Source organism: Nomascus leucogenys, chromosome 3 (assembly GCF_006542625.1).
Source record: "Nomascus leucogenys isolate Asia chromosome 3, Asia_NLE_v1, whole genome shotgun sequence".
Taxonomy (NCBI): Eukaryota; Metazoa; Chordata; class Mammalia; order Primates; family Hylobatidae; genus Nomascus; species Nomascus leucogenys.
Window position 1 is genome coordinate 41,339,469 of NC_044383.1, and position 19,628 is coordinate 41,359,096.

A 19,628-nucleotide genomic window follows, 5' to 3' on the forward strand; every position below is an offset into this window, starting at 1 on the left:
AGTGGCTCATGCCTGTAATCCCAGCACTTTGGGAGGCTGAGGTGGGCGGATCACCTGAGGTTGGGAGTTCGAGACCAGCCTGACTAACATGGAGAAACCTCATCTCTACTAAAAATACAAAATTAGCCGGGTGTGGTGGTGCGTGCCTGTAATCCCAGCTTCTCGGGGGGCTGAGGCAGGAGAATCACTTGAACCCGGGAGGCGGAGGTTGTGGTGAGCCGAGATCATGCCATTGCACTCCAGCCTGGGCAACAAGAGCAAAACTCCATCTCAAAAAAAAAAAAAAAAAAAAGAAGAATTCCTTGAACCCAGGAGGTAGAGGTTGCAGTGAGCTGAGATCACGCCATTGCACTCCAGCCTGGGCAGAAAGTGAGACTCTGTCTCAAAAAAAAATAAATAAATAAAAAATAAAACAGAAAAAGGGACCCCTTCCTTTGGACAGATGCAGCTTTACAGTAAGGTTTATAAGTTTGGTGAGAAGAGCATGGTCTAAATTTCAATCTTTACTAGGCTTCTTGGCTAGCCTTCTGGCACATTGAACAATCTGCAGAAGTGAATGAATGTGAGGATCCTGTCTATACTGTCTTTCACTGCACAGGGCTGTTAACATCAAATGAAATAATAAAGGTGAAGGAGTTAGATAAAGTCTAATGCCTCTGTGAATGTAAGACACTGCTATTACACAAATACTACTTGGTTTCAAATACTAGAATCCAAGGGCTACCTGCGTAGACATATTGACTATTGCCCTTTTTTTTTTTCCTGATGATCCCTATGACTCATCAGCTTGTACAAACCTACTAGCTACTGGCTGTTCAGGCAGAGGTTGTAGCAAACAAAGGTTTTCTCCATTACTTCAGGCCTGGACCAGCCTTGCTCACTGGATCTCTGAAAACTAAAATTAGTACTTTTGATGAATAATCATCTTAAAAACAGTCAATTGGCCAGGCACAGTGGCTCACGCCTGTAATCCCAGCACTTTGGGAGGCCGAGGCGGGTGGATCATCTGAGGTCAGGAGGTCGAGACCAGCCTGGCCAACATGGCGAAACCCCGTCTCTACTAAAAATACAAAAATCAGCTGGGTATGGTGGTGTGTGCCTGTAATCCCAGCTACTTGGGAGGCTGAAGCAGGATAATTGCTTGAGCCCGGGAGGTGGAATGAGCCGAGATGGTGCACCATTGCACTCCAGCTTGGGCAACAGAGCAGGACTCAGCCTCAGAAAGAAGAATAATAAAACAAACAGTCAAGAAATTATCTTGAAGACAAATGATTTTTTTTTTTTTTTTTTTTGAGAGGGAGTTTTGCTCTTGTTGCCCAGGCTGGAGTGCAGTGGTGTGGTCTCAGCTCACTAAAACCTCTGCTTCCTGGGTTCAAGTGATTCTCCTGTCTCAGCCTCCCGAGTAGCTGGGATTACAGGCGCATGCCACCACACCTGGCTAATTTTTGTATTTTTAGTACAGATGGGGTTTCATCATATTGGTCAGGCTGTTCTCAAGCTCCTGACCTCAAGTGATCTGCCTGCCTCTGCCTCCCAAAGTGCTGGGATTACAGGCATGAGCCACCATGCCCGGCCAGAGGACATATGATTTTAGGATACTCTGCAGTAAGACTGGGTCTTGCCCATCAGTGGTATTCAGAATTATTTGGCTACAGCTTATCTTTGGTTTTCAGGGAAAGGTCATTACATAAAAGCTTTGTGTCAGTGGGAGAAAGAAAAGTTGCTGAACCACAATTTGCCCTCTTAACACAACTTTGAAGTCCAAGCTATCTCCTGGGCTTCATGGATTAAGTAGGACGAAAGTACTTGCTTGTGTGAGGAGCCAAAAGACAGCTGTAGAGTCAAGCAGAACTGAAATTAGGTCCTAGTTCTGCCACGAGTTTTGTGACCGTGGGCAGGTAAGTCACCTAAGTTTATGTTTTGTCATCTGCAACTAGGGACAAGAACAGTATTTACCTCATAGATTTATTGTATGGGTTAAATGAATTAATATGTGGAAGTACCTAGCATTGTATCAAGCACACAGTATTTGCCACGTAAAGGTTAGCTGCAATTGTTACTAAGCTCTATGCAAGATATTATACTGGCTCTGAGAAAGAAAAAAAGATAAGTTGCAGTGCCTGGCCTCAAGAAGCTTAGAGTTCTAGTTTGGGAATTAACATAATTATATGCCACAACAGGTAAACAGAAATGCAAATGCAAAGCAATAAATATGTGGTACAGATAGATTATTTTTTTTTTTTTTTAAGATGGAGTTTTGCTCTTGTTTCCCAGGCTGGAGTGCAGTGGCACGATCTCGGCTCACTGCAACCTCTGCCTCCCGGGTTCAAGCGATTCTCCTGCCTCAGCCTCCCTAGTAGCTGGGATTATAGGCATGTGCCACCACGCCCGACTAATTTTGTATTTTTAGTAGAGACGGGATTTCTCCATGTTGGTCAGGCTCATCTCAAACTCCTGACCTCAGGTGATCCACCCGCCTTGGCCTCCCAAAGCGCTGGCATTACAGGCATGAGCCACCGCACACAGCCATAGATGATATTGTTAGGAGGTAGGGTTTGAGCAGGGCTCTAAAGAAAGGACAGAATGGCTGGGCGTAGTGGCTCATACCTGTAATCCCAGTACTTTGGGAGGCTGAGGTGGGTGGATCACCTGAGGTCAGGAGTTTGAGACCAGCCTGGCCAACATGATGAAACCCCATCTCTACTAAAAATACAAAAATTAGCCAGGCATGATGGCGTGTACCTGTAATCCCTGCTACTCAGGAGTCTGAGCAGGAGAATTGCTTGAACCCGGGAGGTGGAGGTTGCAGTGAGCTGAGAGTGCACCACTGCATTCCAGCCTGGGCAGCAGAGTGAGACTCTGTCTCAAAGAAAAAAAGAAAGAAAGAAGGAGGGAGGGAGGGAGGGAGGAAGGGAGGGAGGGAGGAAGGAAGGAAGGAAGGAAGGAAGGAAGGAAGGAAGGAAGGAAGAAAGGAAAGGGCCAGGCATGGTGGCTTGTGCCTGTAATCCCAGCACTTTGGGAGGCTGAGGCAGGCGAATCACGAGGTCAAGAGATCGAGACCATCCTGTTGAACATGGTGAAACCCTATCTCTACTAAAAATACAAAAAAATTACTCAGCGTGGTGGCGGGCGCCTGTAGTTCCAGCTACTCAGGAGGCTGAGTCAAGAGACTGTTTAAAAAAAAATTTATATAAAAATATCTGATCTAGTGAACATTTTTTGACCTAAGATGAACACGAATACATGAAAAAAAATATATATATATGTAAATATTAGTTCAAAAAATATAATTGAAGTCTGGAAACTGAACATAGATGAAGGCTACTCATCTTTTTCTCCTATTCCTATGGAATACGCACACATGTATACTTGTGTCATAATCTGAAAAGGAATCTCCAGCTAATAAACATCAGCTATAAGTATTTAATTTATCTGCACTATTTCATTATCATATGACGGTATGATGAAGAAGAATGACAAAGTATTAAATATATTAGGATGTTGGCCAGGCATGGTGGCTCACGCCTATAATCTCAGCACTTTGGGAGACTGAGGAGGGTGGATCACCTGAGGTCAGGAGTTCAAGACCAGCCTGGCCAACATGACAAAATCCCGTCTCTACTAAAAATACAAAAATTAGCCAGGCGTGGTGGCGGGTGCCTTTAATCCCAGCTACTCAGGAGGCTGAGGCAGGATAATCGAATGAACCCAGGAGGTGGAGGTTGCAGTGAGCCGAGATGGTACACCGTTGCACTCCAGCCTGGGTGACAGAGCGAGACTTGGTTTCAGAAAAAAAAAAAAGAAAAAAATATATATATTAGGATGTTAAAAGGGACTTAATATTATTTGACATATTGAAAGAGTTGAGGCCGGGCGCGGTGGCTCACGCTTGTAATCCCAGCACTTTGGGAGGCCGAGGCGGGTGGATCACGAGGTCAGGAGATCGAGACCACGGTGAAACCCCGTCTCTACTAAAAATACAAAAAATTAGCCGGGCGTGGTGGCGGGCGCCTGTAGTCCCAGCTACTCGGAGAGGCTGAGGCAGGAGAATGGCGTGAACCCGGGAGGCGGAGCTTGCAGTGAGCCGAGATCGCGCCACTGCACTCCAGCCTGGGTGAAAGAGCAAGACTCCGTCTCAAAAAAAAAAAAAAAAAAAAAAAAAAAAAAGAAAGAGTTGAGAGTCCGGGCATGATAGCTCATGCCTGTAATCCCAGCACTTTGGTAGGCTGAGGTGGGCAAATCACCTGAGGTCAGGAGTGCGAGACCAGCCTGGCCAACATGGCGAAACCCCATCTCTACCGAAAATACAAAAATTAGCTGGGCGTGGTGGTGGGCGCCTGTGATCCCAGCTACTCAGGAGGCTGAGGCAGGAGAATCACTTGAACCTAGGAGGCAGAGGTTGCAGTGAGCTGAGATTGTGCCACTGCACTCCATCCTAGGTGACAAGAGTGAAACTCCATCTCAAAAAAAAAAAAAAAAAAAAAAGAGTTGAGATCCTTTTCTACATTATTACATTATCAGGAACTGGATTCTGTTTTTTAATACTATTTATACATTGTTTTTACACAGAAGCTAATTTCTAGTGGAAGTATACACTGCTGCAAGCTTTCTAAAGCAATTTGTTGGCAAGGTGGTTCACGCCTGTAATCCCAGCACTTTGAGAGGCCAAGGCAGGAGGATTGCCTGAGCCCAGGAGTTTGAAACCAGCCTGGGCAACATGGCAAAACTCTATCTATACTAAAAATACAAAAAATTAGCTGGATGTGGTGGCCCAAGCCTGTAATCCCAGCTACTTGGGGGACTGAGGCAGGAGGATCACTTGAGCCTGCGAGGATGAGGCTGCAGTGAGCTCTGATGGTGCCACTGCACTCCAGCCTGGGAGACAGAGGCCTGGCCTCAAAAAAAAAAAAAAAAAAATTAAAGTAATTTGTTAATATGTATCAAAATCAATGTTATGCCTTCCAATTGAGCAATTTCTTCGTTAGAAATATGGCTCAAGGAAACAGTCAGTTTGGAAAATAGTGAAAACTTGGAAACAAATCAAATATCCTCCAACAGGAGAAAGGTAAATTATACTGAATTTCAATATGGAATGTCTTTGTAAACATTAAACTTTGTATTATTAAGCATAGGGTTTTTGGAACACATTCTATGGCAATAGAATCCATAGAAATTCTCTTTGTCTAATGTTAACTTAAAGAAGTGCTTTACATTTCAACAAATTGGGATAAAAGGTATCTGTTCTTTGATTTGATAAACTTTTATCCAATATCTCTATGTTTTAGGCCCAGTACCTGGGTTACAAAGATGAATATAGTCCCAACCCTGGAGGTCTTCTAGGAAAGGCAGATGTGTAAACAAATAATTACACTGAAATATGAAGAATAAATACTGTAATAGAGATATATGTGTATTACAGAGTTGTATAAAGGAAGGAATCAGCAATTCTGCTTACATGGTCAAGGAAATCTTCAAATAATGGACATTTGAGTTAGGTTGGCATGGCTGGGAATAGTATGTGTAGAAGAGTTAAGTTTGGCTGGGCACAGTGGCTCATGCCTGTAATCCCAGTAGTTGAGAGGCTGAGGTGGGCGGATCATGAGGTCAAGAGATCGAGACCATCCTGGCCAACATGGTGAAACCCCATCTACTAAAAATACAAAAATTAGCTGGGTGTGGTGGCACACACCTGTAGTCCCAGCTACTCAGGAGGCTGAGGCAGGAGAATCGCTTGAACCCAGGAGGCGGAGGTTGCAGTGAGCCGAGATTGCGCCACTGCACTCCAGCCTGGGCGACAGAGCGAGACTCCGTCTCAAAAAAAAAAAAAAAAAAAAAAAAAAAAAAAAAGGTTTGTATTTTATCCTCATGGCAAGGGAAAAGTTATTAGAGAGTTTTAGGAAGGGGCATAACATGGTAAAACTATGTTCGAATGATTACTCAGGATTTAGTATGGAGGCCACATTTGTGAGAATACTAGACGAGAGACATTAGGAGATCACTGCTATAGTTCAGGTACAATATTATACTGGTTGTGAATGAAGACGATGGGATGTCATTCAGAAACTTAGGAGGCAGGATTAACAAGTTTTATCAACCAGTTAGACTTGTCTTTCAGGGAAAAGAGGAAGAATCATGTCCAGGTTCCTAACTTGTGTGACTACATTGATGGTGGTGCCATTAAATAGGATAAGTTAACCAAATATAAATGCACAAGCAAATTTATGGGAGAAGAGGTGCTAATAGGATCTTCTGATAGAGAAATAGTTAAAAGTGGTCTGTAGCTTATTAAAAACATTTCATCCGGAGACCTAAACAGTGGTGAACTTTATGAATATAACATTGATTAGGGAGAGTATACAGAATTAGGAGAACCCTGGGGGAGACTGTATTTAGGGGGCAGAAGATTGAGAAGAAACATTAAGAGATAAGTAAAGATACAGGAGAGCAGTATCTTAAATGAAAATGGAATAGTGTTGTATTAGTTTGCTACTGTTGTGTAACAAATCATCACAAGCTTAATGGCTTAAAACAACATTTATTAACTAACAGTTCCATAGGTCAGAAGTGTGGTGCACCATGGTTAGGTTCTTTGTTCAGGGTGTTAATAGGCTGAAATCAAGATGGTGGCCCCGCCGAGTTCTCATCTAGAAGCTCTTGGGAGAAATCCATCATCAAGTGCCTTCTGGTTGGAATAATCACAGTTATAGGATGTAGGTTCTTGTTTAGCTTCTAGCCTGGAATCTTGGGAAGGCATCTTACAATTCTTCTTATCAGAAGTGTTTTATGAAGAATGCACAAATAAAATAGGACTTGAAAAGTGTGAGTTGGTCATTGGTGACTTTGATAATGTCAGTACCAAGAGCAATTTTTGTGGAATGGTAGGGGCAGAAGCCAGATTGCAGTAAGTTGGGGAGTTAACTGGAAGTAAGGAAGTTAACTGAGATCTAGAGGTTTCTTTCAAATAACCTGCCAGGAATGGGAATGAGAGAGTTGAGAATAATTAAACTAATGAGCTAGGTCTCAAGGAAACTAGAAGGAATGGGTTCTAGACCACAGATGGAGGGATTAATTGTGGTCTTGTAGGGAGACTCAGCTTCCTCTGAGAAAGGAGGAAAGGGAATATGGAAGGGAATACAGGTAAGTTTGTAAGGGAGGGCTTGCTGGTGGGCAGTAGGGAAATTGGAGACATTACTAGCTAATAGCCTCAGTATTCTTTTAGGAATTACAGACAAGAGAACTGGGTGCAGCAGCTCATGCCTGTAATCCTAACACTTTGCGAGGCCAAGGCAGGAGAATAACTGGAGGCCAGGCATTTGAGACTAGCCTAGGTGATGTGGCAGCACTCCATCGCCAGAAAAAAAAAAATAATAGAAAAATAAAAAATAAAAAAATAAAGAAAAGGAAAAAGGAAAGAAAAATTAGCTGGGTGTGGTGGTATATGCCGGTAGTCCTAGGTACTTGGGAGACTGAGGTGGGAGGATCTCTTGAGCCAAGGAGATCAAGGCTACAGTGAGAGCTATGATCATGCCACTGAACTCTGGCTTGGGTGACTGAGCGAGCAAGACTCTGTCTGTATAAAAAGAAAAATGTTAGAGACAAGGTCTATAAAAAAGGGAGGTAAAATTGGAATTGCTACTTTGTGGTCAGGAGGCCCTTCATAAAATTATGGAGTGAATGAAACGAATTAACCCAAGACTAACAAAGAGAGAGTGAGAAACATAAAAAAACCCAAGGTGCTCTCCAGATTGTCCACTAAGCCACATGTAGCTCACCTGGCTACCTTTTTGCTCCCTTTTCTCTTATTCTGTTCTCAAACTTAGTCATGTCTAGAATTACTTAACAGATCATCACTCAGAAGATGTGGACTTCCTGCATGTAAATTCCCTTAGCTTTTAACATTTTTAAAAGCTTTCTAGGTTACCTAGGGAATATTGAATAATTGACCAAAATTATTTGAATTTTTCTTTTCTTACACTGTGAGCTCTTTGAAGTCAAGGAACTTTGCATCTTTTTTTTTTTTTTTTTTTTTTTTGAAGGCAGGGTCTCACTCCATTGCTCAGGCTGGGGTGCATTGACACAATGATGGCTCACTGCAGCCTCAACTTCCTGGGCTCAAGCAGTCCTCTCACCTCAGCCTCCTGAGTACCTGGGACCACAGGTGCACATCACCATGCTCAGCTAATTTTTAAATCTTTTGTAGAGATAAGGTCTCCCTATATTGCCTAGGCTGGTCTCAAACTCTTGGGCTCAAGCGATTCTCCTACTTCAGCCTCCCAAAGTTCTGGGATTACAGGCATGAGCTACCATGCCTGGCCACAGAATTTTGAGTCTTTTCAAACTCAAATCTTTACATTTGGTGCCTCTAGTACAGCCTGGCACATAGGGAACCCCTAGTTTATTTCTTTAGCTTAGATGACACAGACTTAAGGCTCCCCCTCCTATTTGGCCAGATCGTACTATTTTTTTCTCTTTACCTTTACGAATATATTATGTGTTTTGTAAACTTTAATAAATTTTTTTGAGGCAGAGGCTCACTGTCACCCAGGCTGTAGTGCAGTGGCACAATCACAGCTCACTGCAGCCTCAAACTCCCTGGGCTTTGGTGATGATTCCACCCTAGCCTCTCAAGTAGCTGGGACTATAGGCACATGCCACCATGCCTGGCTAATTTTTCTATTTGTGTTTTTGTAAACTTTATGGAAGTACTGTATAACATGTACAGAAAATTACACAAAAAATAAGTGTTTAGTTTTCTGAATTTTCTTTGTTTTGAGACAGAGTCTTGCTCTGTTGTCAGGCTGGAGTGCGGTGGCGCGATCTCGGCTCACTGCAACCTCCACCTCCCGGGTTCCAGTGATTCTCCTGCCTCAGCCTCCCGAGTAGCTGGGACAACAGGCGTGTGCCACCACACCTGGCTAATTTTTGTATATTTAGTAGAGATGGTATTTCACCATGTTGGCCAGGATGGTCTCGATCTCTTGACCTTGTCATCCGCCTGCCTCGGCCTCCCAAAGTGCTGGGATTACAGGCGTGAGCTACCGTGCCCAGCCTAGTTTTCTGAATTTTCAAAGTGAACACCCAGTTCAACAAACAGAATAAGTATGTCACCAGCATCACTGAAGTCCACTTTTATGTTCCCTCGCAATCATTATTTCCCTGTAAAGGCAATTACTATGTTGACTTTTAATACTGTCAATTAGTTTTATTATAACTTTAAGTTGGAGGTTGCAGTGAGCTGTCATCACACCACTTCACTCCAGCCTACACAACAGAGCGAGACCCTGTCTCAAAAAAAAAGAAAAAAAAAAGGAACTTTAAGTGGAATCATATAGCATATAGTGTATACTTTTTTGCATCAGGCATTTCACTCAGCATTGCATTCATGCAATTTGTGTATGCTGTTTTATACAGTTGGAGTCAGGCCAGGCACAGTGGCTCGCACATGTAATCTCAGCACTTTGGGAGGCGGAGGTGGGAGGATCACTTGAACTCAGGAATTTGAGATGAGCCTGGGCAACACGGCAAAACCCTCATCTCTACAAAAACATACAAAAATTAGCCAGGCATGGTGGCAGGCACCTGTAGTCCCAGCTACAAAAAATAAAAATAAAAAATGTTGGCATCTATTCATTATCTTTGCCTTATCATATTCCATTACATGAGTCCCTCACAAATTTATTTATCCATTCTGTTATTGATGGATATTTGGGTTGTTTTCAGGTTTGGCTATTATGAATAATGCTGCTTCGAACATATCTTGGTGAACATGTCTGCATTTCTATTGGGTGTATATCTAGAGGCTGAATTGCTGGGTCATAAGGTTTGTGAATGTTTAGCTTTAATAGATACTGCTAAATGATTTTGCATTGTGGTTGTATAGTTATACCAAATGATACTTTCACCAGCATTGTTTGAAAAATGGGTTGCTTAAAAAAAGGGGGAGTTGCTCCCATTCTTGCTAATGCTTGGTATTGTCTGCCTTTTCCAGTTTTAGCCATTCTGATTTTATTCTGCCTTTTTTTTTTTTGTTGATTAGTGAGGTAGAGCACCTTTTCATATGCTTTTTGGTCATTTGAATATCTTTTGGTGAAGTCTTTTGCCTGTTCTTGGGGGGATATTTACTCTTATTGATTTGTAGGAGTCCTTTATATATTCTGGTTACAAGTCTTTTGTTGAAAAAATATATATATATATAGAGAGAGAGCATATATTGTCTCCCATTCTGTGAGTTTTTATTTGAATACTGTCTTACTTGTGGTTACTGGTTTTGTGACTTCTTTTTTTTTTTTTCTTTTTGAGATGGAGTCTTGCTGTGACACCCAGGCTGGAGTGCAGTGGCATGATCTCGGCTCACTGCAACCTCTGCCTCCTGGGTTGAAGCTATTCTCGTGCCTCAGTCTCCCGAGTAGCTGGGATTATAGGCACCCACCACCACACCCGACCTTTTTTTCTTTCTGTTGGTGTCCCGTTCCAGGATGGGACCTGTTTAATAAATTGTTGATTCTCCCAGGTTTTCTTTTAAGGGCTTTTTTGTTTATATTTTACAATTAGGCCTACAATCCATCTGAAATTGATTTTTGTATATAGTGTTGTAAGTGTAAAGGTCTCTTTTTTGCCATATGAATATTCAGTTGACTTGAATACCCTTTATTGAAAAGACCATCTTTTCATTACTGCATCATCTTTTCATTACTGTTACTGTTTTTGGAATTCTGGGGATCATACATAGATCCACCTATTTCTAGACTTTTAATTTTGTTCTGTTTATTTGCTTATCCTGTTCCAATAACCACACCTACAGGTCTTGATATCTGATAGTGTAAGTCCTCTAGGTTTGTTTGTTGCCACCTAGATTACCTTGGCATTTTTGGCCCTTTGTATATAAATTTAAGTTTAAGTCAACAAATATTTACTGATTTCCTATTTCTTATGTGGTAGGCACGGTGATAGGTGTTGCAAATATAGCTGTCAATAAGATAAGCTTGGTTCTTTCTTTATAGTTGGGAAAGCAACTCATATAGGATGAGAAGAGGGCCTGGGATGAAGTCCAGAGGAACTCAATATTTAAAGTCAATTAGCAAAGAAGACAGAGAGAGAGAGAGAGCGTACAATCCCACATGTTAGAAAACTAAGAAAGGACAGCATGAAGGAAGGAGGAAAAGGGAAGAAGGTAGAGTCATGTGTTGCTTGCCAACAAAGGGGATACTTTCTGAGAAATGCATTGTTAGGTGATTTTGTTGTTGTGTCAGTTGTCATAAAGTGTGCTTACACAAACCTAGATGGTATAGCCTACTACCCACATAGGCTGTATAGTACAGCCTTTTGCTTCTAGCTTACAAACCTGTACAGCATGTTACCCTACAGAATGTTGTAGGCAGTTGTAACACAATGGTAGGTATTTGTATATCTAAACTTCAGAAGGGTACAGTAAAAATACAGTATAGGCTGGGCATGGTGGCTCATGCCTGTAATCCTAGCACTTTGGGAGGCTGAGGTGGGCGGATTGCCTGAGCTCAGGAGTTCAAGACCAGCCTGGGCAACATAGCGAAACTCCGTCTCTACTAAAAATACAAAAAAAAAAAAAAAATTAACTGTGTGTGTGGTGGCAGGCGCCTGTAGTCCCAGCTACTTGGGAGGCTGAGGCATGAGAATTGCTTGAACCTGGGAGGCAGAGGTTGCAGTGAACCGCGATTGTGCCACTGCACTCCAGCCTGGGCAACAGAGTGAGACTCTGTCTCAAAACAAACAAAAAAAGGTATAAAAGATAAATATATATATATAAAGGTACACATGTATAGGGCACTTACCATGAATTGAGCTTGCAGGAATGGAAGTTGTTCTGGTGTGAGTCAGTGAGTGAGCAGTAAATGAATGTGAAGGCATAGGATTTTACTATATACTACTGTAGACTTTATAAACTTAGGCCACACTAAATTTATAAAAAGAACTTTTCTTCAATAATAAATTGACCCCCCTTCAAGAAAATTGACCTTAGCTTATTGCAATCTTTTAACTTTTTAAACTTTAAAATTTTTTTTTAAAAAATTGGCCGGGCGCAGTGGCTCACGCCTGTAAATCCCAGCACTTTGGGAGGGTGAGGTGGGCGGATCACAAGGTCAGGAGATGGAGACCATCCTGGCTAACATGGTGAAACCCCGTCTCTACTAAAAATACAAAAAATTAGCCGGGTGTGGTGGAGTGCCCCTGTAGTCCCAGTTACTTGGGAGGCTGAGGCAGGAGAATGGCATGAACCCAGGAGGCTGAGCTGGCAGTGAGCTGAGATCACTGCACTCTAGCCTGGGCAACAGAGCAAGACTCCGTCTCAAAAGAAAAAAAAATTTGACACTTGTAATAACAGCTTAAAATAAAAATACATTGTATAGCTATATATATATTGGAGATGGAGTCTCACTCTGTTGTCCAGGCTGGAGTGCAGTGGTGTGATCTGGGCTCACTGCAACCTCCGCCTCCCGAGTTCAAGCGATTCTCCTGCCTCAGCCTCTGAAGTAGCTGGGACTACAGGTGCCTGCCACCACGCCCAGCTATTTTTTTTGTATTTTTAGTAGAGACAGAGTTTCACCATGTTGACCAAGGCTGGTCTCAAACTCCTGACCTCAAGTAATCTGCCTGCTTTGGCCTCCGGAAGTGCTGGGAATACAGGCATGAGCCACCGCACCTGGCCCAAAAATATTTTTTATACCCTTATTCTATAAACGTTTTTCAACTCTTAAAATTTCTAATTTTTTTTTACTTTTTTATTTTTTATTTTTATTTTTGAGAAAGAGTCTCACTCTGTTGCCGAGGCTGGAGTGCAATTGCGTGATCTCAGCTCACTGCAACCTCCACCTCCCAACAAGTGATTCTCCTGCCTCAGCCTCCCGAGTAGTTGGGATTATAGGCATGCACCACCTTTCTACTAAAGAGTACACTGTAAAATAATGGGAAAAAGTAAATACATGAACCAATAACAGTAATTTATTATAATTATCAAGTATTTTGTACTGTACATAATTTTATGTGCTGTAATTTTTTTTTTTTTTTTTTTGAGACAGAGTCTCGCTCTGTCACCAGACTGGAGTGCAGTGGCATGATCATAGCTCACTGCAACCTCCACCTTCAGGGTTCAAGAGATTCTCCTGCCTCAGCCTCCCGAGTAGCTGGGACTACAGGCGCGTGCCACCATGCCCAGCTAATTTTTTTATATTTTTAGTAGAGATGGGGTTTCACCATGTTGGTCAGGATGGTCTCAATCTCCTGACCTCGTGATCCACCTGCCTCGGCCTCCCAAAGTGCTAGAATTACAGGCGTGAGCCACCACGCCTGGCCTTATGTGCTATAATTTTATAAAACTGGCAGCACAGTGGCTTTGTTTACACCAGTATCACAACAAATACATGAGCGATGCTTTTGCACTATGACATTGACAGCTACAAAGTGAGGAGGTGATTGGAATTTTTCAGCTTCATTATAATCTTTGGGACCACCATTGTGTATGTGGTTTGACTGAAATATTGTTAATGCTATGCATGACTGTATATCCAGAAAGTGTGGTCAGTTATGTCAATGTTGTTGCAAGGTCAAGCTGGATAGACCGACAGACATCCATTGGACTTAGCTCAGGGTGTCTATTATAATCTTGGAGAAACAATTTCTGTGGAAGGGCAGGGTGTGTGTCTGTTATTTCGTGATGATAATCAAATAGTCTACATACTACTGAACATTGTAAAAGCCAAAGTGGTTTCCTATTTTATACCACTCCCCTTCCCATCCTTGTGTCTGTTATTTCATGGTGATAATCAAATAGTCTACATACTACTGAACATCTTAAAAGCCAAAGTGGTTTTCTATTTTATACCACTCCCCTTCCCATCCTTGCAGCTGAGGGAAAATTAATTGCTCTTCTAAATGAATTTAATACTTACTTGAACCTGGCTGTTTTAAGTAATATAAAAACTATGCTTTATTCATCCATCCATTTATCCATATATTCAGCAAGCATGTATAGCGCACCTACCAACTACCCAGGACATATAAGCATTGTGCTAGGGATGTAAGTAGGGAAGGAAAAGAAGGAAGGAAGCTCAAAATGATGTATTTGACCCATGTACACTTGTCCTTTCTTATCTATGGGTTCCATATCCACATATTCTTTGATTCAAACAACCACAGATCAAAAATATTTGGAAAAAAAAGTGAATGCTTGCATTTGTACTGAACACGTACAAACTTTTTTGTCATTATTCCCTAAACAATATAGTATAACAACTATTTACATAACACTTACATTGTATTAGGTATTATAAGTAACCTAGAGATGATTTAAAGTATACAGATGGATGTGCATAGGTTATATGCAAATACTATGCCATTTTATATAAGGAACTTACTTGAGCATCCATGGATTTTGATATTTGGTGGGGTAGGGGGTTTGGAACTAAGCCCACAAGATACCGAGGAATAACTATATATCTCAGTGAGTTAACTCTGCGAAGTATTTTTATGGCCTTTAATGGCTACTTGAAAGGGGTTTATGCTGTGAGGCAGAGGTTGCAGTGAGCCAAGATCACGCCACTGCACTCCAGCCTAGGTGACAGAGCAAGACTCTGTCTCAAAGAAGAACAAAAACAAAAACAATAAAAAGGATGGGGGGCAGTGGTTTATGGTGAAGTTCTGTGATCTGAAGATAAAATTTTAGAAAGTGCCTCTTTTTTGGCTAGGTGCGTTGGCTCACACCTGTAATCCCAGCCTTTGGGAAGTCGAGGCAGGCAGATCTCTTGAGGTCGAGAGTTCGAGACCAGCCTGGCGAACAAGGTGAAACCCCCATCTCTACTTAAAATATAAAAATTAGCCTGTAATCCCAGAACTTTGGGAGGCCAAGGTGGGTGGATCACCTGAGGTCGGGAGCTCGACACCAGCCTGACCAACATGGAGAAACCCCATGTCTACTAAAAATACAAAATTAGCCGGGCGTGGTGGCATATGCCTGTAATCCCAGCTACTCAGGAGGCTGAGGCAGGAGAATCGCTTGAACCCGGGAGGCAAAGGTCATGGTGAGCTGAGATCATGCCACTGCACTCCAGCCTGGGCAACAAGAGCGAAACTCCGTCTCAAAACAAATAATAAAATAAAATAATTAGGCTTGGTGGTGCGTGCCTGGAGTCCCAACTACTCAAGACGCTGAGGCAGGAGAATTGCTTGAACCTGGGAGGTGGAGGTTGCAGTTAGCTGAGGTCGTGCCACTGCACTCCAGCTTGGGCGACACAGCAAGACTCTGTCTCAAAAAATAAAATAAAATAAAATAAAGAACGCACCTCTTTTATGGTTAAGTAAAAAAACAACATTTCAGTAGAAAAGGGCTTTGTTCTTGTTGGGGGTTCTCTGATCATTTTTTCTTTTCTTCGTACGTATTTATACCTTGGTGCTTATGTTCGAGTCATTTTCTTTTTAGATTTGAGGCTCATTTTAGGGAAAAAAAAAAAAGCAGAGATTAGTTTATTTTTCAATACAATACAATCCCATTAAGTATGGGCAGTGTTAATTATGGTTTAACAAGGGTTAGAGCCAAAGTTTATTTTTGTCCATTGTGCATATTAATAGACCTGCACTTGGAGTCAGGTGGATTAATAAATGCCCAGAGAAACCATTTCAAGTCATAACTTTGAAAGGAATAACTTAAAAATTTCTACGTTACTGATTAAAAGTTGACATCCTAGGCCGGGCGCGGTGGCTTACGCCTGTAATCCCAGCACTTTAGGAGGCTGAGGCGGGTGGATCATGAGGTCAGGAGATCAAGACACTCCTGGCTAACATGGTGAAGCCCCATTTCTACTAAAAATATAAAAAATTAGCCGGGCGTGGTGGTGGGTGCCTGAAACCCCAACTACTTGGGAGGCTGAGGCAGGAGAAACGCTTGGACCCAGGAGGCGGAGGTTGCAGTGAGCCCGAGATTGTGCCACTGCACTCCAGCCTGGGCGACAGAGTGAGACTCTGTCTCAAAAAAAAAAAAAGTTGACATCCTAATTTCAAATAATTTAAAAAATCTATTTCTTAAAGCTGTAAGGATGTTATGAAGGATTATTTTATTTTAGAGTACTTGAAAATCCATTTCTTAAAGCTATAAAGACGTTATGAAGGGTATTTTTATTTAATTTTATTTATTTGTTTTTGAGACGGAGTCTCGCTCTGTCGCCCAGGCTGGAGTGCAGTGGCGCGATCTTGGCTCACTACAAGCTCCACCTTCTGGGTTCACGCCATTCTCCTGCCTCAGCCTCCCGAGTAGCCGGGACTAAAGGCGCCCGCCACCACGCCCAACTAATTTTTTGTATTTTTAGTAGAGATGGGGTTTCACCATGTTAGCCAGGATGGTCTCGATCTCCTGACCTCGTGATCTGCCTGCCTCAGCCTCCCAAAGTGCTGGGATTACAAGCTTGAGCCACTGTGCCCGGCCTATTTTATTTATTTTTGAGATGGAGTCTTGCCCTGTCTCCCAGGCTGGAGTGCAATGGTGCAGTCTCGGCTCACTGCAACTCCCACCTCCCAGGTTTTAGTGATTCTCCTGCCTCAGCCTCCCGAGTAGATGGGATTACAGGCGCCTGTCACCATATCCGGCTAATTTTTTTATAGTTTTAGTAGAAACGGGGTTTCACCGTGTTGGTCAGGCTGGTTTCAAACTCCTGAACTCAGGTGATCCACCCGCCTCGGCCTCCCAAAGTGCTGGGATTACAGGCATGAGCCACCGTGCCCGGCTATTTTATTTTAGTTAGAGTACTTGAAAATGTGGCAAAAGTTTGGTAGGTTAGCAAAGTCTTCAGGAATAAAATTAACCTTGAGTTGATCCTTGCAAATTTTGGAATCCAAATAGTGACTACAGCACCTAGGCAAAAGTGGAGCTTTCTTTAGGAGGCTAGAGGAAAAGAAAAAATGGGAAATATAAGCTAAGGTCACATCACAGTAGGAATAAGTAAATATTTAGTTGTTTTACATAGATCTTTTGGTGGATTCATTCAAAATGATTCTTTTCTTGCAGACTTAGGCTAGAATCTTAGGGGGTCAAAAAATAGATTCTTGGCCAGGCATGGTGGCTCATGTCTGTAATCCCATCACTTTGGGAGGCCGAGGTGGGCAGATCACGAGGTCAGGAGTTTGAGACCAGCCTGACCACTGTCGTGAAACCCTGTCTCTACTAAAAATACAAAAATAGCTGGGCATGGTGGCATGCACCTGTAATCCCAGCTACTCAAGAGGCTGAGGCAGGAGAATCACTTGAACCTGGGAGGTGGAGGTTGCAGTGAGCCGAGATCACACCACTGCACTCCAGCCTGGGTGACAGAGCAAGACTCAGTCTCAAAAAAAAAAAAAAAAAGACTCTTTTCTTAGGTTTTTGTTTGTTTTAAGAAATAACTAGAAACAAAGATTACAATATACTGCAAATCAGTGGTTTCTGGTAATACTTCAGTTCTGATTGGTGAAGAAGGGAAATAGAAAATTAAGACAATTTTAAATGATGACATTTTCAGTTACAAGTTCAATCAGCATAGTCATCAACTGACATTTATTGCTAACCCCTTGGGTGAGTGGCACTGAACCAAATCCCACAAGAAATATCTTCTGCCTACATGAACAAACCGGTTCTTGAACTATTGCTCTCAGAAGCTATAGATAATAGCAGTTGATTTTAATATGTTGTGAGATTCCAGCCTTGGAATCATGAGGTTAAAATAGGAAAAACCATACCAAAAAAAAGTTTTTAATAGAAACTGGACCAGGCGTGGTGGCTTATGCCTGTAATCGCAGTACTTTGGGAGGCAGAGGCGGGTGGATCACAAGGTCAGGAGATTGAGACCATCCTGGCTAACACAGTGAAAGCCCATTTCTACTAAAAATACAAAAAATTAGCTGGGCGTGGTGACACGCGCCTGTTGTCCCAGCTACTTGGGAGGCTGAGGCAGGAGAATTGATTGAACCCAGGAGGCAGAGGTTGCAGTGAGCTGAGATCACACCACTGTACTCCAGCCTAGGCAACAGAGAGACTCCATCTCAAAAAAAAGAAAAGAAAACTGTATCTACTGTTTGTCTTAAAGAAGGAAGTCATTGTCTTATGCAGTGTAACACTAAACATATACAATTGTTATTATTATTTTTTTGAGACAGAGTCTTATCTTACTCTGTCACCCAGGCTGGAGTGCAGTGGCCTGATCTCAGCTCACTGCAACCTCTACCTTCCAGGTTCAAGCGATTCTTCTGCCTCAGCCTCCTGAGTAGCTGGGATTACAGGCTCCCGCCACCATGCTCAGCTAATTTTTGTATTTTTAGTAGAGATGGGGTTTCACCACGTGGGCCAGGCTGGTCTCGAGCTCCTGACCTCAGGTGATCCGCCCTCCTCGGCCTCCCAAAGCACTGGGATTACAGGCATGAGCCACCCTGCCCGGCAACATACACAATTGTTTTTAAATATTTCACCAAATATTATTTTAGTATAGGAGTTGAATTTTATTTGAGTAATCCTTTGTATGAATAATGCAAGGTAAACTTTTATTTTGACAAGTAAAAATAAGGAGGTGAGTTGGTTCAGAGCTTATCAGGTACAATCTTAAAATAAGTGATTTGTTCCTGCATTGAAAACTAAAATACAAGAAATCTGGTGGATGTCAAAAATTTATGACTAAAATCTATTTTTACCTGACCTCCAAGGTTGATATCACATTTAATATTAAGGTGTTTTTTATTCTATACTAAAAGTGATTCTTTTATGCCATCTCTGCTGAAAAATTTAAAAAAATTATTTAAGTGTTTAAGTATGGTAAGATTTTAAGTATCTAACATTCTCCAGTAGTTCCCCCTCCCTTGCCTATTCCTCTCGACCACAGTCTCTTTCTAGTAGGATTCCTATTGCTGGCTACCCAGTCATTACCATTCTAACCACTTAAGGTAGCTCTGCTTGGTTTATTTATTCTGAGTACTACAATTCAGTTTCCCTTTATCCTGGCTTCCTATGGCAAGTTGACAAACCAGTTTATTTTTCTCCCTTTTATTTCAACAACTCGTGATTTAGATTGGTTAGGAGGATATAATGTAATCAGGACACAACCTTTTCCCCTCAGAATCTGTGTTTGTGAGACTTCCTCCTTTCCCGGCTGAACGTGCTGAAGTCAGACCGAGTACCTTGTGAAGGACTTCAGCCCCCACAGTTCCCTGTGTGCGCATGCCCTCTCATCTTACAGTTGTCAAAGTGCTTTTGCCAGAGCGGTCACATAATCAACCTGAAAGAAGAAAATAAATACTGTATACTTTTAAATTTTATCGATTCTTAAAAACTGGACACTCAAAGGTAACTGCTACTAAGATTTTGTTACTTGAAATTGGGTTATTGCATGTAAAAGAATATCTATTGTGTGTGGTGGGGGAGGGGAAGGAGGTATCTATTTCTCACTTTGCTGTAAATAAGAAAAAACAAAAACAAAAACAAAAAAACCCAAAAAACAAAAAACAACCCCAAGAACACAAAACAAACTATACAGGCAGTTGCTGAGAGACGTTGACTACTACGTTTGTAAATTTTATGTTAATCTATTGCTTACCTTTTGTTTGAAAAGGTCTTATTTATTAAAGGTGGGTCTTGACCTTGACAG

General features: G+C 42.0%; 1 protein-coding gene across 4 annotated transcripts in view; it reads left to right on the forward strand.

Moving 5' to 3' along the window:
• CPEB3 (cytoplasmic polyadenylation element binding protein 3) overlaps positions 1-19,628 on the forward strand; it is a 248,131-nt gene that overhangs the window by 32,888 nt on the left and 195,615 nt on the right. For 2 of the 4 annotated variants that reach the window (XM_030809262.1, XM_003255220.3), the window contains exon 1: positions 19,205-19,327. The exons of the other annotated variants lie outside the window; for them this stretch is intronic. The gene's annotated coding sequence lies outside the window, so the exon portion shown is untranslated. Of the gene's footprint in view, positions 1-19,204; positions 19,328-19,628 lie in introns of those variants that run through there. 4 annotated transcript variants of the gene reach the window in all.